The sequence below is a fragment of the Acomys minous genome, assembly GCF_964271855.1.
Source record: "Acomys minous genome assembly, chromosome: 2".
Lineage (NCBI taxonomy): Eukaryota > Metazoa > Chordata > Mammalia > Rodentia > Muridae > Acomys > Acomys minous.
This window is the reverse complement of record NC_140484.1, coordinates 65,119,906-65,146,656: the sequence shown is the minus strand read 5'-3', so window position 1 is coordinate 65,146,656 and position 26,751 is coordinate 65,119,906. Positions and strand designations below refer to the sequence as shown.

Genomic DNA, 26,751 nt, shown 5'->3' with positions numbered 1-26,751 from the left:
GAGGCAGAGGCAGGAGGATCTCTGTGAGTTGGAGGCCAGCTTGGTCTATAAAGAGAGTTCCAGGATAGCCCAGGCTATTACACAGAGAAACCCTGTCTCGAAAGAAAGAAAGAAAGAAAGAAAGAAAGAAAGAAAGAAAGAAAGAAAAAGAAATGTCATTACATTCTTACATCTGGGCAACTGGGGATGGGAGAATCTTGTTCCACTCCCCAGAACCCACATAAATGCTGGGTTGACATGGCAGTTGGCCTGGAATCCCAGCCTGAGAAGGCAGTGTTGGGGGTCCCCAGAGCAAGGTGACTAGCTGTTTGGGTAAGTTCTGGGTGTGATTGAGAGCCCCTGCTTCAGGGAATAAGAGAGAAAAATGATCAAAGAAGATTTGCACCATCAATCTTGGGCATCCATGGGCACATGCATGTGTGTCCATTCATACAAATATGCACACTCACATACACACCACACACAGAGACACATGAAAAGGTACATTTTAAATCTGAGACAGGATCTCACTATGTAGTCCTGGCTGGCCTAGGACTCACAGAGATCTACTTGCCTGTGCCTCCCAAGTGCTGGGACCAAAGACATGTGCCACCACACCCGGCTAATACAGTTATTATACCCATGACTGTAGGTTTGCTCCCCATTCCATTGGATTTAAAGTAGAGCATACACACCAAGTCACTTACGCCCATATAGCAATAAGAATTATCTCCTTTCACACATACTAAAATGTATTTGTATTAATTTTAAATAATTCAGAAGTCACCACCTTATGAAATCTTTCCCAATCTAATAGACACCATTTTAGATCATTGTGAACTGTGGTCAGTTTATATTTAACAGGACAGTCTGATCTCTCAGGCCTCTCTCAGTGTCAGTATTTGTATCCAACCAGATCTCACCTGAGACAGGAAGCAGTTGCTTCTCTCAGAGGTAATACAAGCATGATGGCTCTGAAACTAACTAGTGCTCACTGTAGATAATTTCAGTCACACTGTTAATGCCATTATAGTAACATCAGGTTGCTAGGCCGGGATTATGGAGCGATGACGGTGTATAAACTATTCCTTCTGCTACTTGAGGGGTTTCAATACCTCAGCAGCAGTTTTATGTAGCGTTGCTAAGTTGATTAAGAGGAAGGCTCTTTCTTAATTACCTTTAAGAATTAGTTTGTATATCTAAGGGCAAAGGCAAGGAGCTACTAGAAATAACCTGTTAGTCCAATAATTTCCACAGTCTTAGCTTCCCATTACTTTTAGTAATGACCCTGTTAGTTGAGTCATTAAAATGCAATAAACACAAACCTCTCAGCCCCCACAGCTGGCTTACACTTTGGCACCAGGCAAAGGATGGTGGGGGTTTTCTCTGGGCTGCAGAATAATAATAGCAAGGTAATGAGCCAAGAAATGATTCCCCGGGGAAGGGCAAATGGAATCAGCGCATGACCTTGGGCTGCTCAGGGTGGCTCGGAGGCCTGGCTTGCACATTCACCTCTAATTACTTCCTTCGTAAACTAGCTTCACTATTAGGCAGATAACCGGCATATAAAATCACAGGGGAATGGTATGCCTTTAAAAAAAAATTAATTTAATCTGGTTGTTGTGGTGCATGCTTTTGATCCCAGTCCTGGGGAGGCAGAGGCAGGTGGGTGTCCGAATTCCAGGCCAGCCAGGACTACATAGTGAGGCCCTATCCCAAAACAAAGAAAAACAAAACTCATTTAATTCCGGCAGTCCTGTCCCTTCCCTAATGTCTAATACCAGGAGTAGATTGGGGCACATTTAGAATAAACAAACGTGCCTGAGGAAACCCACAATCAAATAAAACAAGTGCATAATTATCAGATGCAAAAACTGAATTTGTTTATCAAATAGAGCAAGATAAGCCCCTCCCTCCCTCCGCTCCCTACATAACCCTGGGTCAATCATAAATACTGTGCTCTGAATAGATGTCAAGGGGATGACGCACAGGACACCCAGGCTGTTTCATTTTCGTTAAAAGTAAAATTTACATAATTATATCTACTATGTAATTTCTTTTCCTACACACATGCATAAACAATGCATCCTGAAGTAGGCCAGGCTATAAAAGCCAGGAATGTGACACAGGCCTATAATCCCAACACTCAGGTGGTGGAGGCAGGAAGATCAGATGCTTAGGGTCATCTGGGTGACAGGTGAGTTTAAGGCCAGCCAGGCTCCAGGAGACCCTGTCTCAGAAACAAAACAAAACTAAAAAGAAGCTCCCAACAGAGGTGTAAATGAATGCACTTCCTGAGGGGCTGGGGCATCATACAGTAGGAGAGTGACTCCTTTCTCCAGACCTGCTTGTCCACTTGTCTTCGTCACCTCCCTACTCACTCCGGCCTGAAGTTGGAGTCATCTTGAATTCTTACTGCCACACCAACCCCACCCATGCCCTTGTCACCAGCGTGGAAGTTTATGCCACCTCCGTGGGGCGCCCAGCGTGTGCTCCCCTTCCTCCCTTCCTGCAGGCATCCACGTCATCGTGTGTAACCGTAACTGTATTCTCTCCCCTCCCTCTAACGAGCGTTCTGTGGACTGGCTGCCCCTCACACTTGGGATCTTAGATCTAATGCCTGTTCAGTTCTTTCCAACACACTAGATGCCCTTTAGGCCCCCTGCTCCAGTGGAAGGAGGCCTCATACGCCTCCAGTACCCTTCCTCACTCACTCTTTCCCTGAATGCCTGAGGTTGAGGTGCCACCTCCCTAATGCCATTCCCATCTCTGTACTTTTCGTAACAATCACAATTTAATTATTTTGTTAATTAAATATATATATATTTCTCCTACCATGTTGAACAGGCTCAAGAGGGCAGGATCCTGTCTGCCTTCTTTATCATTTTGTCCCAGGGGCCTTAAACAAACATTTATGGAACGGATGACATTGCCTGGTTTTATTTCCCCAAGGGTAATGTATTTACGAAAAAAGAGAGCTGTTTTATTCTAGAGCAGGAGGGGCTGTGCTCCTTGTAAACTTCAAGTCCCTCTTGGGCAAAGTTCATTTAAGTCAGGTACTTATAAATGTCAAGTTGGCTACAAAAACCACTGGAATCCCACCACTTTCCTGCCTAATCTAAATGGATGCTTTAAGAGTCTCATTTTATCTAGTATGATCAAGGAAATAACTCATCTTCTTCTCTGGATCAAGGGACTACCAGGTCAGAGGACCTAACAAAAGCCTTGCATTAGCATGGAGGACTTGCTCATTCATCATCTGGGAGGCCGATGGGGACTTAAAAGTCATTTCTTACTTGAGTACAGGAATCATTTAACAAATCTATGTGGTGATTTCTTTTTTTAAGTACTCTTAGTCCCTAAAGAGTATCAATTATTTCAATTAGGTTACAATTCAAACCATATTAAGAAGTAAATGCTTGTATAAATCAAATTAAAAACTAAAAAAAAAAAAAAAAAAAAAAAAAAGGATTTTTAAAGCAACACGTTTAAACAGTCCTGTTTTAAGACCCCCATCAAAATACTGAAAAGCAATGCAGTCCTGACCTGTGATGCCCAGTCAGCCACAGAAAGGCACAGAGAGGCTCCGTGGTTGAGGCTGTGTCCCAAGGAACGTGTAAGCACCCAGCTTGTCCCCAGACAGTGTCTGCTTCCTGCTAATTTGGTTGGCCTTGGCCTTACTGGGCCAAGGAAACACTGTTACGACTTGTCTCTTTAGAAGCAGCCAATCAGATTCAAGGAGGGGCTCGAGCTTTCCAGCAGCTTCCAAGGACGCCTGTATGACTCAGTACATTCAGGTACAAGAACTCACTCAGTAAACAAGGCCAAGACGAGGTAAGGGTGTACGCGTGCTGAGCCTGAGGACCTTGCGAGCCCTCTCTGGGAGTTTTCTCTGAAGCTAAAGGGCAAGCCTTTCTCAAGATTCAGGTGCCCATTTTGTGTCTCTGACTACTAACAGTTTGTCCAGAACCTTCAGTCTTCTCATCTTTCCGGCTCCTACCCATCCACCCACTCGTTCCTCCTTTACAACCTCTCCTGGGATTGCAGAAATGGCTCCTGCGGAGTATCTAGTTCAGTACCAAGCACCGACATAGTGGATTGCAACAGTCTGTTCACTCTAATTCCAGGAGATTCGACAGCGCCCTCTTCTGGTGTCTAAGGTTCCTGCACTCAAATCCAAGCAGGCAAAACCTTTATACACATAAAATAAAAAGAAATAAATATAAGCAAACAAACAAACAGCTCCGGGATGCCACCATTTTTTAGAAATCGCGCAGCAGTTTATGCTCTCTCTTTTTTAAAAAAATATTTTATTTAGTTTTAATCTATGTGCATTGGTGTGAAAGTGTCAGATCCTGGAGTTACAGACAGTTGTGAGCTGCCATGTGGGTGCTGGGAATTGAACCCAGGTCCTCTGGAAGAGCAGGTAGTGCTCCCAACCACTGAGCCATCTCTCCAGCCTCTAGTTTATGCTCTCTTAACCCCTGACCCAGAGTTAATCCGTCTCCTTGGTACTTTGTCTTGTTTTTCCTCTTACATGCTGGGATGAGTCGGGTTCTTCCACCAGAAATTTCCTTGAGGCAGGGACTTGAACTCTGTATGTGGCAGAGGATGACCTTGAACTTCTAATCCTCCTGTCTCCACTTCTCCAGGGCTAGGATTCTAGGCCAATGTCACTAAGCCCTGTTTAGGGTTTATGCAAACACTCTCCTAACCGAGCTGCATGCCCAGCCCAAGGCCTTCACTTTCCTGACTCATGAATCCCTTCAATCACACTAGTGTGAGTAAATGAAGGTATTGGGGGGGGCAATCACAGAATTATAGTCTCGATAATGACTTTATAGACTGGCCAGTGCAGCCCAGAGGTAGAACACTTGCCCCGATTCCACCCCTAGAACTGAAAGCTGCTGACAATAAGATGAAGTGACCTTACAGGGGCCAGCAAGATGGCTTAGCAGGAAAAGGTGTTTGCTGCCAAGCCTGACCACCTGAGTTCAATCTCCGGAACTCACGTGGCAGAAGGAAAGCTCCCACTCTACAAAGTTGTCACCTGACCTCTCTGTGTATGCTGTGACATGTGTGCCACCTCTTCCCCCACACAGAATATAAATGTATAATATATGTATAATGTATAATATAAATGCCCTTATAGATTGGAAATATAGCCAAAGGGGAGGACACTTGATTCCATGCCCAGAACTGGGCAAAGCAGACAAAACAATGGAAGGCTTTACAGACGTGCTCCGTGAGAGAGATGACCTGATTGATTTGCTTGTTTGGGATTACACAAGTGCACTAGTGAACGAAATTGCCCATGTAGGAAAGAGTGTTGCTTGCAGAGGGTATTGCTTCTCCCTAGGAGTCAATGTTTATTTACTTATTGTTGTTGTTGTTAGTAGTAGTAGTAGTAGTAATAGCAGCAGCAGCAGCAGCAGCATTTTTGAGGCAGGATTTCTCTGTGTAGCCCTGGCTGTCCTGGAACTCAGAAATCTGTCTGCCTCCCCCCTCCCCCAAGCCCTGGGATTAAAGGGGTGTGTGACCACCACTGGGCTAAAGTTTATTTCTAATTGAAGTGTGTGTATCTACAATAAAATACACAAATCCTACAAAAACTGTTTAGTGAAAATTTGAAAAATGATGCTGTCCATGGTTGTTGCTTAGTCCTTGTTTGTTTGTTTGTTTGTGTCAATGTAACACACTTTAGAACCATCTCGGGAGCGGGGAACATCAGTTGAGGAGGTGCCTCCATCTGATTGGCCTGTGGGCAAGTCTGTAGGGCATGGTCCTGACCAGCCTATTGTGGGCAGTGCAGGCTGAGCAAGCCATGAGGAGGAAGGCAGTAAGCAGCGTTCCTCTATGCCTCTGCTTCAGTTCCTGCCTCTCAGTTCGAGGGACTGGGATGCGCAAGGGTAAACAAAGTCACCTCTTTGCTCCAAGTTTCTTTTGGCCATGGTGTTTATCACAGCAACAGAAACTAATACACCATGTGATCATTCATCTTACAAATGTTAATACAGCCGCACCATTAGGGCTAATGTCCCATGTCAGCTGTTGTGCTACATGGGTGGCACAGCTTGGTAGGACTGTTGATTACTTTCTTCTTTTGGAGGCATGCATGATGCCTTCTGGTACCATGAGAGCTAGTTCTTAGGGAGGAAACTCCTCCCCCCCCCCCCCAGTCTCATTTTTTGAGATAGGGTCTCTGTGTGTAGCGTTGGCTGTCCTGGACTGGACTCACTTTGTAGACCAGGTTGGCCTCGAACTTACAGAAATCTGCCTGCCTCTGCTTCCCCGAGTGCTGGGGTTACAGGCCTGCCACTGCGCCTGGATGTAGGGAGGAAGGTTTCAATTCAGTTCCAGCTCAGGGGCTTCTGGGCCCTGTGTCTGAAGTGCATGCCGTCTTCAGCAATCAGAACTTATCTTCCGCGCGCGCATGCGTGTGTGCGTGCGTGTGTGTGCGTGAGTGCGTGCGTGTGTGTGTGTGTGTGTGTGTGTGTGTGTGTGTGTGTGTGTGTATGATGAGGAAGGAGCAACCAAGAAAAATAGTAGCTTGTACTCTTATGGGAGTCTCTTGGACAACTGGAACCAAAAACTCAAAAGAGGGCTTCTTGTATCTGGTATAGGGGTTTTGTTAGGTCGTCTGTGGGTCTTGGAGGGAGCATTATTGGCTCAGATGGGAACATTTCATATAAACTAAGTATTTATACATAGACTTATGTGTATTATAAAACTAGCTAGTTAATAATATAGATCCATATCCATTTTTCAGCCATCCTTACCTTCCTCTATCCTTGTCTTTATTCTTCATTTACCTCCTTTCTCCCACCCTGAAGAGCACCCCCTTGCCTATTCCGTGATCAGATCACTTACACCCTGCTATTTCCTCTCTACTGTTCCCTAACCCCCACCACAGCAGTGGTCCTCTTTGACTTTCCTGGTGTCTGTATTTACTGCAAACTATTCACATCCGATAATTTGGCGCCAGGAGCCTCCAATGAGAGAGAACCCGCCACATTGTCTTTCTGGCTTTGGGATACCTTGCTCAATATGGTATTTTCTAGTTCCATCTGTTTACCTGAAAATTTCATGATTTCATTTTTCTTTACACTGAATAATCTTCCACAGTGTATATGACCCACATTTTCGTTATCCTATCGCCAGTTGAAAGACACTTTGTGTGTTTCCATTTCCTAGCTATTGTATACAGTAGTGAACATGGCTGGCTGAGCAAGTATCCGTGGCGTAGGATGTTGAGCCCTTTGGGCATATGCCAAGGAGTGGGATAGCTGGGTCATTTGGTAGGCTTATTTTTGCCTTTTTGAGACTCCTCCACACTGATTTCTGGAGTGGCCGGGCCAGTTTGCAATTCCACCAACAGTGAATGAAGGTTCCCTTTGTCCTACGCATGTGCATTTCAGTTGGCACATGCCTGGGAGTAGAGTGCCCCGCCAAATGGCGGAGTGCACCCAGGTACCTGCACCTCAGCCGCACCTCTAACAGCTACCAGCTGTGCAGCAAGACCTGCCTGAGCAGGGCCTCGGAGCCAGCTGCTCTCCATGCTCGCTGATGTTTGCTCCGCCCCCTCCTCTCAGCAGATGTGTCTCATTATCCTTTGCACACTAGCTAGTGCTATTAAGTTTTAAAAGGTATTTTCATAGGCTACTTAAATGTATTTACACGAAGCAGCCATTCAAGTCTTTTACCCATATTTCCTTTTGGGGTAACTTCCACAGAACTCATTTGATGGCAACTCTTTGTGGGGTGAACTGCTGTTTTGTGGTAATAGGTTATACATCAGTGAACCCCAGTATGATCTAGTATGTTTTTGGTTTGGGTATGTGTGTTATGCTGAGCATCAATGCTACAGCCTCTTTAAAATTTTTGTACTTATTTTTATTTCATGTGCATTGGTGTTTTCTGCCTGTGAGTCTGTCTGTGTGAGGATATTGAGCATCCTGGAAGTGGAGTTACAGACAGTTGTGAGCTGCTATGTGGGTACTGGGAACTGAACTTGGGTCCTCTGGAAGACCAGCCAGTGTGCTTAACCGCTGAGCCATCTCTCCAACTCCAAAGCTATAGCCTCTCGGTGAGTGTGCTACCATTGTGCTGTGGCCCCAGCCACCACCTGTGGGTTTTGCCTTGGGAGCCCCAGGCTGCCAGCTTGGTTCCACTTGCCCTAGATTCTCCATCTGTCACTGTTTTTCCTCTTTCGTTTCTTTTTCCTCTTTTTAGACCTTTGTTTTCTCACTTTTTGGAAAAGTACTACAGCTACAAGTTTCAAAAACAAAACAAAACAAAATTATGAAGGCATATTGAGTGAGAAGTCATTGGATGATATTTCCACCTCATTCCTACATATTACTTACTAGTCTGGCACACTTTAATATTGGGAACAAAAGCAGATTATTTGTGTGGCATTTCTTTCTCTGACCTGTGCCTGCTTCTTTTCAGCTAATGTTCGTTGCGGTGTGGAGAGCATTACCTCGTTAGTTCATCCTGAGTTTTCTCATTGTTAGGAGAGCAGTAATACTCTGTTATAGGGATTTATCTTCATGTATTGAGCCAGGCCAGGACTGACAGAGACCCACTTCTACTTATTGCTACCAAGCCAACGACGTCCACATCCTGAGGCCCTGAATCTGTTTGTATGGTAGCCTGCAATCAGAGGAGGCTTTATGGTTAAGGACGGGCAGATGGAGAGCTCGTGCTGCGGTCCAGGTCCAGGTGGGCCTAATGTAATCAACCACATGTGCTCTGACCAGAAGGGGAGCAGAAGGCCAGGCCTAGGCGGAGCCGTCACTAAGAACAGAAGCGGAGGTTGGTGTGGTATTAGGTCCTGAGCCAGGGAGCCTGGGGCCAGATACCAAGTAGGCACTGAGGAAGGCAGTCCCACGGGCCTGCAGGAGGAGCGAACCTTCGGCTTGAACCTTCTAAGTGCATTTTGGATTCGTGACCCTCAGAACTGTAAGACAACGCATTTCTGTTGTTATAAGCAACTATTTGTGGTTATAGTGGCAGTGGGCAACCAGTGTGGCCATCCTACTTAAAAAAACTGAAAGCGGCCACCTTCTGAGTCTGACATTTTGTGTTTGTGCAGCTGTATCTAAGAGAAAGAGTCCAAGTATGGACTGTTTAAAGGTACTTTTTTGCTTTGTTATGTTTGGTTTTGTTTTTCAAGACAGGGTTTCTCTGTGTAGCCTTGGCTGTCCTGGACTCGCTTTGTAGACCAGGCTGGCCTCGAACTCACAGCGATCTGCCTACCTCTGCCTCCCAAGTGCTGGGATTAAAGGTGTGCGCCACCACGCCCGGCTAAAGGCACTTTTATAGTCATTAAATTGTTCTTTTTTAAAATCCCTTTTCAGATGTATGTGCATGACAATATTGCCTGCATGTGTATCTTTTAGTGCATCACATGTGGGGGGGGAGGGGCTCACAGAGGTCAGAAGAAGGCATCAGATCCCTGGAACTGGAGTTAGGGATGGTCGTGAATCACCATGTAGGTGCTGGGCATTGAATCTGAGTCCTCCCCAGGGTTTCTAAACCACTGAGCCATCTCTCCAGCCCCAGATTGTTCTTTTTAATCTTCCTAAATCAGACACATAGGCATTAACTCAGGAGAAATGGGTTACTCTGTTTTTGTTCTAGGAGCTTCATTTAGGATGGAATAGTGCCATTACTTTCTTGGTACTTATGGGGCCATAGATGGCAACAGCAGGGAAGTAGCAGAGGAAGAGAGACAGTCTGGAGTCCCACGGTCTCCTCACAGGCACACCTTGCATGACCCATGACCTAAGACTCTCCCATAGGCCTCACCTCCTAAACTACATCTCCTTGCTGGGAACCAAGCCTTCAACACTCAGGCCTTGGGACATGTGACATCCAAAGTCTTAGTAGTGTCCCACGGGGTTTACAACTGTTGTCACTCTCAACAGCGGCAAGTATAAGCTCCCCTTAACCCCACAGCCAGTTAAACACTACAGTGGCTTATTTGTCTCTTTGCCATTTTGACAGTGAAAAATCCTAATTATTAAGATTTCCCACCTGTAACATGTTTGGACCCCTTCAGAGATAGGACTGGGTCTTTGTTTCTGCTCTTGTGCACAGCATTTGTCTTGTTTCCCTCCAACACTTCACATTGCAGGATCTCTGTATGATGAGACAAAGAAACACTATCCCAAAAGGCATCTGTGTCCCAATAGTTAGTGGACAAGAAATGTGGTATCAAACACATTCCATCAGGTTCTGTTTGTGAAAACGATTTTGGACCCAAATCCCACTTCATCTATCAGTGGAGACTGAGGACATGGCTGCTGTCAGTGTCCTGATCATTGTGGGAGTGGACTCACTGATGCTAAGGCAGAGTCAGCAAGCACACAGCATCCTGCTCGACATCTGTTACCCACCCCACCCCACCCCCAACCCCCCAGCTTGGGTATCAGAGATCTTCCTCATGGAGGTCCGTGGCACTTAGGCTTTCGGATATCACTTGTGGAAGTTATTTACACATGAGATACAACCTGCCGGCTCTGCCATCCTAAAGGACTAACACCTGTGGTAAAACCTATGCTTCCAGTGAAAAAGGAGCAATGAATCCTTCCCTTAGCTTGGAGACCTGTATTACTATTGCCAACTTGTTAATATCTTTTTATGTTCTTTTTAAGGATGGACCTCACTATGTCCATCTTTGGCTGGTCTGGCCTTCCATAGGTAGATCAGCTAGTCTAGAAGTCTCAAGAGACCTGCCTGTCTCTGCCTCCTGAGTGTTGAGGTTAAAGGCTTGTGTCACCACAACTGGAACTGATTGCTTGTCTGTTTTTGCTTATTGTATTAACTGTCTCTTTCCATAATATTAACTAGGTAGCTTGATGTCTTGCCTTCTGTAGTGGACTGTCGAAAATTTCAATTGCTGTGGTGAGGACACTGAAGAGAGAAACCTCCGCCTGCTCCTTGCGCTCTTTCTTGCCTGGCATGATTCATCTATCTAGCATGCTGCTGCCTTCAGTGGGAACTAATGGTAGCTAGATATTTGGACCCCCTTAAAAAGATCCTAAGAGCTTTAAGTGGGGTGCTGTAATCATAAGCCTTGGGAGGTTGGCTATCCACCTACACTTTGTCCCCTCAAACCCCAAAGTTCCAGAAACCACAAAAAGTAATGGCTTTTGTATATCCTGAGAATACAAGACAGTGAGCCCAGTTACAATTTATCTGTTTGACTCTTGCCAAGGGAAGCAGAAACAGACAGGCCCAAAGGGCTGATGCTTCCTGACTGATGGATGATTCTAGAGCTGCGCCAATGACTTGCTACTCTTTCATGGCTACGAACTTCTGATTCAAAGGTTTCTTATTCTGTCTGACACATAAACCTCTAGTGATATGCCAAGAGCTGGGCATGTCCAAAGTCTCGTTGCCATGTGAGCTTTCCTTACAGGCCCCTGTCAGATGGCCATCTGATTCCAGATAGTGCCAGAATGAGTCAGGCTGGCTTGCCGCAGCTCTTTTCTGCTAAACATGTCTCTTCTGGTGTCTCTCTGCCCCCACTTCAACTGGCATTTGTTTACTTTGAGTTAATTTTAGATAAAGCAGATTAATCATTACATCGCAGCGTTGCCAACAGCACAGTTGGCAAGTCACGGAGGGGCATAGGAATCGGGAAGCCCAACTCTGCACGTCGTCAGCTCCCGCTCCTCTCAAATTGGGGTGGCTGAGTAATAGGAGAGACAGACCTGGCTTGTGGGATCCCTGTGGAGGAGCCGAACTGTGTGCATGGGGCCTGCCATGGGGCCTGGCCTATGATGACTGCATGCTACCTGAGAAGAGTTAGCAGAACAAGATGCAGCCGTGAACAAATACAGTGCAGCTCTGAGCCAGGAAGCCTGATGACTCAGGTGCTTGTGGGTGGTGTGGGGCAGACCTGCCCTCTTTCACAGGGCAGTGGCTAGTGCAGCCATCTCTACATCACTTTAGCCTTAGAACTGTTGCTCTGGACTCCCTAATACCTATGACACCATAGAACTTTCATGTCACTCCTTCCTTTCCCAGAGTTAATGAGCAAACCCCACCTTGTAAGGGTGGTAGTTTCCAGTATCAGGCAAAGCAGCCACGTTTTTCTTCTGTGTTACTGTCCCCTTCATTTGCCAAAGCTCCCTGTCAGCGTCCTTGTCTGCTTCTGTTCGTTTTGCTGAGTCATCTTGGGTTGTCCTCTCTCCGCTTGACCCCCAAGGGCTTGTGAGCACTACCAGGCCAGAAGCCAGGTTTGCTACCAGGCTCACAGGCAGGTGAGTCGCAGGCACTTGGCTTATCGGTTGATTTGGAGGACAGGGCAGAGAGCTGGATAAACACATTGAGAAAAAGAGACTGCCCAAAGCAGGACAGGTGGCTTTGCTCCCTTATTTTTCTCTCTCTCTGCTCAGGGCCCAATTCATGCTGGGCAAGGGTCTGTGCCACTGCGCTATGTCCCAGCCCCCAAACTGGTGTTGGTCAACTACATTTATCAGTATTAAATACCAAAAACCAAGTTCTCCCTAGTAATTAAATATTAGAGTTTTCATCTGAGCTCTGAAGACCCTCAAAGGATTCGGTTTCTACCATCCTCTCTGCCTACCCAGCCTTGGGAACAGTTTCCCTCCCTGCTTTGGCCCCTACAGAGAAGCAGTGAGTGTAAAGGCTCCTAGTGGGCGCTGCTCTTCCCCTCCCAGAAGTGAGGTGAGGTCTGTGGGTTCAGGGCTGGCTTCCAGAGGTGGGACTGCTGGCAGCGAGCAGTGTGACTATGCCAAGAAAAAGAAGTAGACAGCAGTTAGTGAAGACTGGGAAAAGCTGGGTAGACAGGTAGAGCTGGTTTCCCTGCACCTGAGGTCAGCGGGGTGTGTGCCAACCTGGCGTGACTTTAACACCAGTGTCTGGCTACTGGTCCTGTTTTCTGACCAGCTTCCCAGGGTTGGCTAGGCTGCTGCTCCCCAGGGCTCCTGGACAAAGAAGGAATCAACTCATGAATGGGTGGGACTTAACCTTTGTTAAAGGATGGCTTTTCAAACACTGGCAAGATGATGGCTGTCATAGGGATGTAAAATGATTACACTCAATATTCAGCGTATTAATGAACTAACCAGTAAGGGAAGTCCAGAGAACAGGAACATCTGTGAATCACAATGTGGAAGTAAACTTGAGAATAACGCAGGCGGGAGGGCCCTGAGTGGAGCTGGCTGATGTCTGTGCTTAGAATCATTGCTCCCAAAATGTAACATGTGGGACACATGAGAGGTGTGACTGGAAGCCAGATGAGTGTGAGCCAAAAGATGCAGAGTGGTCCATGGTGAAGGGATGTGTGTCCTGCCTTGCAGTTCGTAACCCATGGCGCTTCTAGACTGTTTATGTATATTCGTGTAAAGATATGTTAGCTTGACAACTTGATTACTACAAACTCAACTTGTTTCTTTAATCACATGTTTTCACTGCCCTAGTTCACTCTTCAGGTGATAGGAAAGATGAGAAGAATTCTCCCGAGTATGTGAAACAACGCCTGACAGTGTTCCCGTTACTCAAATGAAGGAAAAAGTCATTTTACAAAAGAACATTTGTCCTAACTTAGGGACATAAGCCTTCTGTGAGGGCCTGAGCCAATCTCTTTTGATTGTTTATGTATATTGGTGTAAAGATATGTTGTAAAAGCATGTATGTCATTACTGACAGTCCCAGCTGCCCATCCACAAATCACAGGCAAAATGTACTATGTACAGTAGAGTATCATGTAGCCTTGAGAAGAAAGACAATTCTGACGCAGGCTATGAAGCAAACCTTTTTTATATACATGTGCAGACACATACATGTATATGTATATACATATATATGTATTTTTTTTTTAGACAGGGTCTCACTATATAGCCTTGGCTGGCCTAGAACTTGCTATGTAGACCAGACTGGCTTGAAACTCAGAGATCTGCCTGCCTTTGCCTCCCAAGAGCTGGGATGGATGGATGAACATTTAAAGATATAAAGTGAAGTAAGCCAATCATGAAAGTACAGACACTCTGTGATAACGAGGGCTGAGATGGGCCACCTCCAAATGTGGCTCCCAGTAAGTGATGCGTCTTGCATCGAAGAAAGAAATGATAGGAGAAAGTCTTAGCTCCCCACAACCTTTTCCCTGTGAGAGGTCCCCTGCTACAAGAACACCAAGCAGGTCCTGCTATCCCTAGCTTAGCATACAGTGCGCACCACATGCCATGAACCCCATACTGTGTTCATTATACTATGGTACCCCTTTGTCAAACCAACTACATTTTCTATAGCTTTTCACTCTTTATCAACCCTAGTATGAAAAACACTGCTTCTACAGCCCCAGAATTTAGAAAGCTGAGGCAGGTGCATCAAGGTTCAATACCAATCTCCTTTATATATATAGCAAGTTCAAGGCCACCCTGAGTTACATAAGACCCTGTCTCAACATCAGAAACCTAGTTTTACTGATGCAGGGCCTCAGTACATTATGAACACTGGTGTGTGCAACTCACATCACATACATTTGCATGGTCCCCTTGCTTTTCTGCACTTTCCATGGGAATCTGGGATTTTGGAAGGGTAGAGGGAGAAGATGTTTTCTTACTGTGGATATGATTTACGTAATAGATGAGGTACCAATGCTGGTGTGGGAAGCTGCAACCCAGAACAGCCACCAGTTGTGGAAGATGCTCCATTCCCCCTTAGGGACCAGTTGTAACACCAGGTTCTTTGACTGTAAAACAGTGAAGAATTTCAGAGCAAGACTGAGTGAGGCAAAGTTAGTTTATTACAGAGACACAAAAGCTAGGATACATTTTAAACAGAAGCAGAGGCTTTCAGAGAAAGGGCCAGCAAGAGGCAGACAGCATATACTGAAGACATGGGCTTGGACTTCTCAGGAGACTTGTACCCAGTTGTCTTTGCAGTGAAGGCACAGGGTCTGGTGGCTTGTGAGGTCAGGTTGTCCAAAGGAGGTGATTTACATGAGGTTTAAAGATTAAGTAGACCTTACCTATTTTTATTTTTCACAACATTGTCTACAATGAGCAGAGTTTAAAAATTAAGGTGTCGCTGGGCATGGTGGTGCACGCCTTTAATCCCAGCACTCGGGAGGCAGAGGCAGGCAGATCACTGTGAGTTTGAGGCTAGCCTGGTCTACAAAGCAAGGCTACACAGAGAAACACTGTCTTGAAAAACAAAAACAAAAAAATTAAGGTGTTACTAAATATCAACTGGTTGTGTGTAGTGTTTTGTTCTGAGACAGGGTTCTGGGTGGCCTAGAATTCAGTATGTAGACTAGGCTGGCCTCAAACTCATAGAACTAAAGGTATAACCACAATGCCCCTTAGTTTACTTGTTCTTAAAGAATTTCCTTTTGAACATGAACTCTGGAGCCCCATATTTGACCACCTCCCCTTGGTGGGGAGGCCTGATGGCACTCAAAGAAAGAATAAGCAGGCTACCAAGATGAGACTTGATAGCCTATGACCATATAGTGGGGGAGGAGGTCCCCCTGGGTCTTAGACCCAGAGGAGGGGAATAGGGTGAAAGTGGGAGGGAAGGAGGAACGGGAGGATACAAGTGATAGGATAACAATTGAGTTGTAATCTGAATAGATTAATTAAATTAAAATTTTTTTTCTTTTGAGCTGGGCATGGTGGCACACGATCCCAGCACTCAGGAGACAGAAGCAGGTAGATCGTTGTGAATTGGAGGCCAGCCTGGTCTACAAAGCAAGTTCAGGACTGCCAAGGATACATAGAGAAACCCTGTCTCGAAAATCAAAAAAATAAAAAGAATTTCCTTTTGAAAATGAAACTGAGGCTGCAGAGGTGACTCAGTGGGTCCGGGTTCAATTCCCACCACTCACACGGTGGCTCAAATTTGGCTGTCACTCCAGTTCAGGGGATCTGATCCCTTCTAGCCTCCATGGCCACCAGGCATGTGCGTGGTGCACAGGCATTCATGCAGACAAAACAGCCACGCATATAAAAATAAAATGAAACTAAGGTGGCTGCCTCAGGTGCACTGTTTGGGCTTATGGATGAGAAGAGGCTAATGGGGCTAGCTCAAGGTCAGACATAGTCTGCTTTAACATCCTTATTCAAGAAATCTTTAGGAAAATAAGTGCTATCTCTGTAGGCAATTTGATTTTACCACTTGTGTTAAAGTCTCTAGATTTTGGCCAGATACCCAAAGGGCTGCCTTTCCCTTTCTGTGCCCCCTCAGTCTTCCTGGTCTGTGTGTCTAGTCTCACTTAGTCACACTAAGGTAGGTCCTGGAATCCAGGAAATACCAGTGAGCTCAGACAAAAGCAAGAGTTTCCTTTGGTTGAGGAGGACAGTTTCAAATGAGGAAACGCAGGCCCAGTGGAGTGAACCAGAGTCCCACAGAGGCAGGTTAGGCTGGGGCTGGGACACACTTGGGGGAGTAGGCAGCTTGAAGCTTCCTGAGGGGAAATGGGCAAGGTGGAGGCAGGCGTGAAGCTGGAATCGGACACACACCAAGGGTGAATGCTCAGTCCATCCGCGTGCCCAGGTCAGGAGGAAAAACTGGTTTGCCTGGTAGTTTTCAAATCTTACAGGGTGGTGTCTGTGTGCCAGTCTTCCTCTTGTCTTAAACTCTCAGGCTCAGAAAAGGATTCTTGGTCTCCTTTTGGGACATTCTGTAGCCATTTTGACTTTTATGGGGGGAGGGAGGGAGAGAGAGAGAGAGAGAGAGAGAGAGAGAGAGAGAGAGAGAGAGAGAGAGAGAGAGAGAATGACTACAGGCCAGAGGAGGACATCCAGTGTCCTGTCTCTAAGGTTCCCCTTATTTCCTTGATCTAGGGCCTATGCTATGCTAGCAGCCAGAAGGCCATCCTCCTGTCTCCACCCCTGCCCACAGCCCAGGCATACCTACCGTACCTGGCTTCTTACATCGATCGGTATTGGGGGTGTGAATGAACTCAGGACCTTAAGTGAGCCCAATAAGTGCTTGTCCCCATAGCTTCCAGTTTGGCTGTTGTTAGCATAGCGTTTTAGTTGGGGATGACAAAGTTGTAGAGAGGGGTGGTGGCCATGCTTGCTCTTGATGGCAGTGCAGTTAATCTTACGTACCCACAGTAAAATTTAGAGAAATTCTTTGTGCATGCATGTATAGATGTGTGGGTGTGTTTGTGTGTATGAATGTGGGCGGCACGTGCCCCAGTGTCAGAGGACAACCTTGGTGCTGGACTTCACCTTCCGCCTTGTTGGAGGCAGGCTGTCTCGTTTGCCACTGACACGCCAGGAACACCTGTCGCAGGTTCTCTCCTCCAGCCTGCTCTGCCCACCTTGTCCCAGATGTGTGGGCTGCTATGTGAGTCCTGGGAAACTGAACTCTGGTCCTCAGCCTTTGAACTGCAAGCACTTTACTTACCCATCCCACATGGTAAACATTTTAATATCACCTGAGCCCTTATAAAACACTCAGGCCTTTATATGCACCAACCAGTCCTTAAAACATTCTTGCACAGAAAACACGCCTAGGTTGTGGGAAACCAAGGCTCAAAGCACCATGAGGGATTAGGGCCAGGTCTTCACAGTGACTTGTTCTCTCTGTATTTTGTTATGTTCCTCCCTGAGTGGTTAAAAGAAATTCCAGGATAGAGCCTGATAAAAATACAAGTAGAGTTTTAATGGAGACACTTGAAATCATGCGACTACATATAAGAGAAAGGTGAGTGGGTGAGGCAGGAAGGGATTTCTGGGCTTAGGGTGAAACAGATGTAGAGAATTAAATTTTATTTTATTTTTCTTTTTGTTTTTCGAGACAGGGTTTCTCTGTTTAGCCTTGGCTGTCCTGGACTCCCTGTGGAGACCAGGCTGGCCTCAAACTCAGTGATCCAGCTGCCTCTGCCTCCCAAGTGCTCCTGCAAGAATTAAACTTTAAACCTCAGCCTATGGAGGAAGATGGCAGGTTGCCACAGGACATCTTCCTAAGAGTTGGCCATCTTCAGCTCAGGGAGGCATTTAAAGTACACATGTGCTCCAGGAGGCCACAGGCGCCTTTAACTCGCTCCCCTTTGATCTAGCTGGGCCAAGGGAGCACAGGAGACCAGGCTGCCCCCTGAGGGAAGGAGCTCTCTGCTAGGCTGTTGTAGAAAGGGGCTGGGGCTTGCAGATGCTGCTGACTTACAGGTGTGAGCCCTGATGGCTTTTAGAGCCACCAGGTTTGATACTTTTCCCTTTCATACTTGTGTCTGAGATAATGAATGAATTTTCTCTCAGGTTTATTTTATGTGTTTTGCCTGCATATATGTCTGTGCACCACGTGTGTGCCTGGTGCCTGCTGAGGTCATAGGAGAGTGTCAGATTCCCCTGGGACTGGAGTTATATGTGGTTATAAGCTACCATGTGTGGGTGCTAGGAACGGAACCTGGGTCCTCTGCAAAAGCATCAAGTGCTCTTAACCACACCCCCCAGCCATCTTTTCAGCACCTGAGCTAACTTTTTTTTTCTTTGAGACAGGGTTTCTCTGTGTTAGCCTTGGCTGTCTTAGACCTTGTAAATCAGACTGGCCTCGAACTCACAAAGATCTGCCTGCCTCTGCTTCCCAAGGGCTGGGATTAAAGGCATGTGCCACCACCTCCCAGCGTGAGCTAACTTTTAAACCAACCCCAAAGGTTGATTTTACTTCTGAAATTGTATCAATTATTTTGTGACTGTGCGTTCCATATTCTTTATTTATAATCATAGTAATCAGGAAATTCTACAATTTAAAAGATTGACTAAGCTTATTATTCTTTTAAAAATGAATTTATTGGGTCATTGTCTTCGTGTAGCCCAGTGTGGCCTTGAACTCACATTATAGCTATGGATGACCTTGACCTTCTCATGCTTCTGTCTCTAGCTCCTGAGTGCTGAGCTTTCAGGTGCGTGTGCAGCAACAGACTTATTACTGTATTACTACAGTGTACTGATGAGCGTCGAATTGTCTTAATGCTGTAATCAATACTGGCACAAAGTATTGAGACCTTGCATAATATCAGGGAAGACCTGGCTCAGGAAAGAATGCCGGCCTCTTGCCTTTCTCTGATCATGCCCTTGGTTAATGGTGGCTAGCGCTGTCCTTTGCTGAGGGACACTGTCAAACATAATTCATAGCCTGCAGCTCTAGTGAAGAAGGTGACAGTATGTGCAGGAGAAGGCATCTTTGGCCCCGTGCATCTTGCTTCGCCTTGTTCCTGAACTTTTGATAGAGAGCAAACCCGGTGGTTTCTGGCCATTTGAGTCCAGGACGGTGATGTCATGTTAGTTCCACTTGACAAGTTTGATGTGATGTTGGACTAAATGTTCCCTTCCAGCCATTCTCACAAGGCGTCCAGGTAGATTTATGCTCCCCCGGCATACTTCAGTGACTTTATTAGGTAAGGGGATTTTTTTTTCTCCTGAAAATGTTTCTCTTGTTTTAGAATTTCAAGCTACCTGTGTTAGCCTATCCCTATAATCCCAGTGTTTAGGAGACAGAGGCTGCATGATTATAAGTTCAAGGCCAGCCTAGGTGACAAAACCGGTCTCAGTCTCAAAGACTCAGAGTAAAGCACTGCAATGCCATCTCCAGTGTGCAAGCAGCCTGGAGTGATTGCTTCTGGCAGAAGGCCATGTAAACATCCCTGCCTCTCTGTGATATATAGGTAGAGTTGACACACTGTTAAAAACAATGACCATAAACAGAGGACGTGTCAGGTCTTGGCTCAGTCACTGCCTGCAGTTAAAACAGAAAGTACCCTGAGATCTGATCCTTGGGCAGGCACAGCATATGCAGACATGGTTGCCAGGAGCCAGAACTCAGTCCAGTAGTGCACTCAGAGCTGTGGAAGTAGGTGATGCTTGTGCTTAGTGGGACAGCCTCCCTCCCTCCCTCTCCCCCTTCATATAAGTTTATATTATTCAAAACTCAACTTCCAGTATATTAAAAATTGTGTATTTATATAAAAACACCTCTAGGGAATTCTTAGCATATGCACATGGTTGGTTTTTTGGGTTTTGTCTGTTTTTTTTTTTTTTTTTTGTGGTGCTCTGGGATTTCTGAGTAGTATATACTAATTTTGTTGGCCTTTTATTTATTTCATTCACAAAACAAAAATTCCTGTCAAATTTTCTTGCTTCCTCTCCTATGATCTTGGTCATTGTTGGTCTTCTTCACAATTTTAGAGTTGATTTATCAGTTTTCATAAATCTTGGGATTTCCATTAGAATTGTGAAGGTCATTAAAGGTCAGTTTTAAGTTAACATAGCTTATTGCCCTTTTATGTCTTTGTTGTTTTTCTAAGGAATATATTTTTCTCCATTAAAGTGTCCCATGCTTTGCCTGTTTAGTGCTGGGTTCTGTGCTCCCAATTAAAGCTACGAAACTTAGGAGTGACAGCGCTGACCAAGTCTTGCAATGGAGGCAGGGACACTGGGAGCTGACCAGAGGCAAGCAGAGTGATTTTAAATAGTTCTTTGTAGGTGACTTCATTGAATGTTGTGATAGAAATGGGGCTATATGATAGGGACACATGACTGACAGGGGCCAGGGAACGGACCAAGAGTGAAGACAGGGTCTCACCATGCAGCCCTTGCCGTCCTGGTACTCACTATGTAGACCAGACTGGCTTCAAACTCACAGCGATCCACCTGCCTGTGCTTCCTGAGTGCTGGGATTAAAGGCATGCCCCACCGTGCTTGTTCCTACCCTGACTCTTTAGCCATGGGTGAATTCTCCCTCTGTGTGGCTGGCCTCCTTTCTCAACACTGGCTATGTGTGCTGTGGTCACAGCTCTGCACCTACAGTCTGCTTCATGCTGAATGTCTGGGGGTCCATTTCACTGCTGTCCCATGGCGTGGTGTGTGAGTGATGTATTTTATGAAGCACACTGTGTTTGGTCTTAGGACAGCCTGTCAGTTCTCTCAGTACCTGCAGCAGCTGTAAGTGACATTCCAGATGTTTTCTTCCCATTACATCTTAAAGCCCTAGTCATTCTAGTGGGAATGCGATAGTACCGCCTAATGTTTGTAATTCCCTAATACCTAATTAGGCCAAATGTGTTTCCATATGTTTTAATACCAGCCATTTGATTATATTTTCTGGAGAAGGGATTGCTCATGTTTCTTGCCCAACTTTTTATTATGTTGCCTGTCATTAGGTTATCATTGGTTTCTAAGAATTCTTAAACATAGTCTAGGTCAAAGTTCTTTGGTTATGTTTTTTCACTATTTGATGGCTGTGTTTTCATTCTTTAAAAAAATTAACATTTAATTTATGTACATGAATGTTTTGCTTGCAAGTATGTCTGTGCAGAATTGTGTGGAGGCCAGTAGAGGACATCAGATCACTTGGAACTGGAACTGGATTATAGTTGGTTATGAGCTACCCAGTGTGTGCTGGGAACTGAACCCAGATCCTCTAGAAAAGCAGCCAGTGCACTTAACCTTTGAGCCATCTCTCTCTAGCCTTTCTTCTCATTCTCAAGGGTTCTTTAGGTGGCACATGCTTTCATCCCAGCATTTGGGGAGGGGAGAGGAGATGGATCTGTGTGAGTACAAGCCCAACCTGGTCTATATAGGAGTTCCAGTCCAAAATCCTGTCTCAAAAGAGTTTTAGTTTTACACAGTCCAGTTTATCAGTCTTTTCTTTTACAAATAAAGTTTTGTTAGTATTTTTTGTCTACTCCAGGATAGTTTACTGTTCATCTGGAATGTGTGTAACGTATAAAGTAAAATTTGAAAATAGTATCATTGAGTTGATTTGGCATTCATTAAAGTGACTGACTACCTTTACTGTTCACTGTTGTTTTTTTTTTTTCCGAGACAGCGTTTCTCTGTGTAGCCTTGGCTGTCCTGGACTCGCTTTGTAGACCAGGCTGGCCTCGAACTCACAGCGGTTCACCTGCCTCTGCTTCCCGAGTGTTGGGATTAAAAGTGTGTGCCACCACGCCTGGCTGTTCACTGTTCTTTTTACTGCACATCATATATCACGTATATGAGGGGTGTGTTCTGGCTCTCCACACTGATCCATTGGTTGATTTATCTGGATTTTGTTCTAGAAACAAGTAAGCATGATAAACACAGGCCCTGCTCTGAGCCGAGGCACTGTTGAAAAGCTAAAGTCGCGCCTGTATTTAAGGTTTTAGTCTGCTAATCGCTTCACTAAAGGGCATCTTTTTTCCACAGTAGGAAAACTGTTCCTGTAACTGAAAGCTACTTTGTTTGATGTGGCTTTTCTTTGCAATTTAACATACATAAATCTATTCCAAGGCATATATTATAATTCTACCTGTATCTACCAGACAGCCTGTGAGGGCTGGGATGGATAAACAGGGCTCTAAGGGAGTCCAGCTTTGGGCAGTAGATGGCAGTGTTGGTCAAGCAAGTGATGGTTTAAGATGTCTGGCTATTCCGAGGGACTGAGCCAGGGCAGATTTCCTGTCCTGGATGAATAAGGGATGGTGTCAGGACCATGGGGAAGGAATGGCACAGGTGGGGAGGGAGAAGTGGGGGGGATGGAAGAGAGCCAGATAGATAGATAGATAGATATTCATTTATTTAGACCTGGGCATTCAGCTCTGCTCAGAGCACTTCACGCTTATTGTTCAGTCACTCAGCCGCCGCCTTCTTTTTTTGTTTGCTGTTGGAATTGCCAGTTGTTGCAGCTTGGGAGACTTGGATCCTCGTGGGCCAGATGCATTGCCTCTGAGCCTAGCTTAGCTGGCATGATGGTTGGCTTCCTCCTCCAAGTCTGCTCAGAGTTGGAGCCTGGCGGGGTTCAGACACAGCTATCTGCATCCATGGTCCTGTCTGCCAGGGGATGTGGTAGAGCTGCTGCTGCTTCTGCATCTTCTTCTCCTCCTCCTCCTCCTCCTCCTCCTCCTCCTCCTCCTCCTCCTCCTTCTTCTTCTTCTGTTTTTGAGACTCTTCCTATGTGAGCAGAGATCCCCAGGCACAGGGCATTTCTCCCCAGGATTCCTTTGCTCAGAGTCTGCCTCTCCCCCCCCTCCCCCCCCATTCCTCAGAAGTACTGTCATCTTCCTTGGTTGTGTTGACTGTAATTGGGTGCTTGTTAGATCCCTAACTCTGTGTTATGGAGCTGTAGCTTTCTGAAAGGCTGGGGCCATGTCTGTGGTCACCATGGCCACCACTGCTTAGCACCAAGCCCGACATCTCTTCTTGCCCACCAAAGAAGGGATAATACCCAACTGACGTTCTTAGCTTTGCCTCTTAGCTAGCTCTTTCTGAGCTGCCAGCTGGTATAGCAATCACACACCACCTCACCGGGAGCACACACTGTCATATTATATTTAACATGCTAAAAAAAAAAAAATGAAAGACTTGAGCTGGGTGTGGTGGCACATGCCTGTAATCTCAGCACTCAGGAAGCACAACCAGGCTGATTGCTGTGAGTTTGATGTCAGCCTGGTCTACAAAGTGAGTCCAGGACAGCCAAAGCTACACAGAGAAACCTTGTCTCGAAAAACAAAACAAAACAAAACAAAACAAAACAAAACAAAATCAAAGACTTAAATGAACTTAAATCCCTTCCAGGAATAGAATGAGTTTTGTGATTTTGAAGCAATTCTTTTTTTAAGTTTTTTAAAGAGTATAAACTGCAAACACAAAATTGATTATGACTGTGGATTTTTATTTAGAATGACAAAGTACAATTAATTAAAGAAAAAAAAAAGAAAATACCACAATGTCACAAGATAAAGTAACATTTGCTGATTGCCCAATACACTTTAATTTTTTGCTTTTACACATATTTTGGTTGCCTCTCATATGGTGCTCTAATGCTTTTGTCATGACCTCTGTGATTAGGGCAGGAAGGTGGTCTGTTTTCCCACTGGTCTAGTTAGTAAACTTCTTACATATTTTCTCGTGGTATTTTTCATAACTGAAATTTAGAGCATGCTTTTATAGAAGTAAACTGTATACACAGAAAAAATATGAACTTGTGTGTGGCTTGCTAGAGTTTGCAAAGCTACCCTGCCTATCCACTCCAAGTTCAGATCAACCTCAGAAGCCTCTTTCTCATCTCCTCCAGAGTCCACCTCCACCCAGCAAGAACAGCCAGCGCTCACTTCCAGCAGCGTGTATTAGTTGGCCTGACTCTGACTGTTGTGTAAGCAGAGTCACGTGACAGGTTCTTGTTCAGAGGTAGCTTCTCCCAGCCTTGGCGCTGTCTCTGCCACTGTCCGCATCTGAAGGGTCTTCTCTAATTCTCTCGTGAGAACAGATGAGGATTCTACTGTCCATGCACATCTGGGTGTTTCCAGCATGGCCTCTGATGAACACATCTCTCATGAGCTTCCCAGTAAAATGTCTCTTGGTATGCATTTCCCCTGATAAAGTTCCTGAAAGTAAAATCATTGATGAATGCAGTGTGCACGTTACCGTCTTTGCTTAGATAGTTCATCAGAAGACTGTGTGAACTCTGGTCTTTATGCACCATATCGGATACTTTGTATTTTGATCCCTTTGTATTTGTTTTTTGAGGCAGAATCTCATGTAGTTCAGGCTGGCTTCAGACTTACTGTGTACCCGAGGGTGACCTCAAACGCCTCATCTCTTGCCTCTGTACTTCCCAAGGGCTGGGGTCACAGATGTGTGCCACCATTCCTGGTGTTTCTGTCCTTTTAATTTAGGCTTTCAAGTACCTGTATAGTCACATCTTGTATTTTAATTTGTATTTCTTAAGTTGTGTGCCTGTGTGCTCAAGTGTGTGTTGTGGTTGTGTGTGTGTGTGTGTGTGTGTGTGTACATCTACGATGTGTGGGGGAATGCATATGAAGGTCAGAGAGCAACTTTGTACAGGGTTTGTTCTCTCAACTTTAAATTTTTTTAAATTTAAATTTATTTTATGTGTATGGGTGTTTTGCCTGCATGTATGTCTCTGTACCACTAGAAGAGTGCAGCACTCTTCTGGGGGGAGTTACAAACAGTTGTGAAACCACCATGTGGGTGCTGGGGATTTAACCTGGGTCCTCTAGAAGATCAGCAAGTGCTCTTGACCTCTGAGCCATCTCTCCAGGCTGCTCTCTTCCCACCTTCGTGTGTGCTCTTGGCATTAAACTCATTTCTCTGCTTTTGCACAAAGGGCCTTTATCCACTGAGCTGTCCTGCTGACTCTGTATTGCAATTTTAAATAGGAGACAGCTTAGAAAAGATTTTGTTTGGCTGGACATAGTGGTACATGTCTTTAATCACAGCAGGAGTCAGAGGCCGAGGCAGATGGGTCTGAGTTTAGACCAGGTCTATATATTGAGTTCCCAGACAGCCAGGGCTGTGTAGAGAGACCTCGTTTAAAAAAAAAAAAAAGAACAAGGATTTTGTTTTACAACATGGGTTGGTATTGTATATGTTTTAGAATCATTGTCAGATTAGGAAAATCTCTATCAGTTCTCATCAGTGTAGTGTTGTTTTGCTTTTCAAAAGTATGGTCTCACTACGTAGCCTTGGCTGGCTCAAAACTCACTATGTAGAGCAGGCTAACTGGGAACTCATGTAGCTCTGGCTGGGCTGGAACTCACTATGTAAACCAGGCTGGCCTTGAACTCAAATGCTAGCATTAAAGATGTGCACCATCAGGATCCCCAAACAGTTCATTAAACCTTCAAACCGTGTTCAGACTCTCTACCTTTATTGACAAATACCTAAAGACAGGCTGCAAAGGCATTTTGAGAGTTTCTCAGTTATTAGCGTCTTGGATACTAGTTTGTATGTGTTCTGAGATTGGGCATTTGAGAAAATGCCAGTGCTATTGGAAATACCTGTCAGGTTAGAAGAAAGAGTATGGAAATGGAGAAGACAAAATAATGTCTTCATGTTAGATTCAAAGTACAGTGATCAGTTTGAATGGAGAACAAGTCTAGTGGATGACTGAAAAATCTGCATGACCAAGGACTCAGCAGCAGGCTTGAACAAACCTCCTGTAAGATCCTAGTGTCTAACTGGAGTTCTCAGTAAGAAAGGAGGAGAAAGAGCTTGTTGAGTTCTGTGATTCCACTACTGGACTTAGAAAGAATATAACATTTAGAATATCAAAGTACAGCAGAAAGCTAGAACCTCTTTGACATCTCTGTGGCTCTCAGAAGACATAATAGCCTGCTTTGCAGGGTCCCAGGGGCCATGGTTGGAATGTTCTGAGCATTACTATAGAGAAACATAGCAAATTCTGCTGTAACCAAGCAATTAGAGTCAACATCACTGATGAGCATGTTGGCATTTGTGCCACCTGATCTAAGGCAACGTGTAGCACACATCCGTATTTTCTCCTTGCTAAACTCTGTTCAGCATGAACAAAACATGAATATGCATTTAGACAAACTTAAACTGTGACCCGATCTGAGACAACTTGCCTGGGCTCTTAGAATGTGAAGATCATAAACGATAAGAAAAATGGGGGCTGTTCAGGAAACATGGACTGAAGAGACAAGGCAGCTAGGAAGTGATTTGGGGTTCTTCACTGAATCTGTGATGAACTGAAGGAAAAACAAACAAAATAAAACCCTGGCCCACATGAACACAAACGGGGCAACTGGGGGAAAGGTGAGCATGAAGTCGCATCACGTCAGGGGCAGCTTTTCTGCTGTGATGGGATTGGTTGGTAGGAAGGGTATCCTCTGGGGACAGACACTGGTGAGCGTGGAGAAGCTCTGACCTTGCACTTTAATGGAAGTGATTTGATGACAAGCAGACTATGCACACACACTGAGAAAGCAAGTGTGCTGTCCTGTAACATCTAAAGTGTTAAAATATTTGAGAAATATTTGCAATA

At 45.3% G+C, this 26,751-nt stretch overlaps 2 protein-coding genes across 6 annotated transcripts in view; one reads left to right on the top strand and one right to left on the bottom strand.

The window, feature by feature from the left end:
• Positions 1-3,669, bottom strand: part of DHX32 (DEAH-box helicase 32 (putative)) — a 62,939-nt gene extending 59,270 nt beyond the window's left edge. Inside the window, exon 1 of the mRNA XM_084751180.1 lies at positions 3,526-3,669. The gene's annotated coding sequence lies outside the window, so the exon portion shown is untranslated. The remainder of the gene's footprint in view (positions 1-3,525) is intronic.
• Positions 1-26,751, top strand: part of FANK1 (fibronectin type III and ankyrin repeat domains 1) — a 106,149-nt gene that overhangs the window by 2,807 nt on the left and 76,591 nt on the right. The window contains exon 1 of one of the 5 annotated variants that reach the window (XM_084751290.1): positions 3,797-3,813. The exons of the other annotated variants lie outside the window; for them this stretch is intronic. The gene's annotated coding sequence lies outside the window, so the exon portion shown is untranslated. Of the gene's footprint in view, positions 1-3,796; positions 3,814-26,751 lie in introns of those variants that run through there. 5 annotated transcript variants of the gene reach the window in all.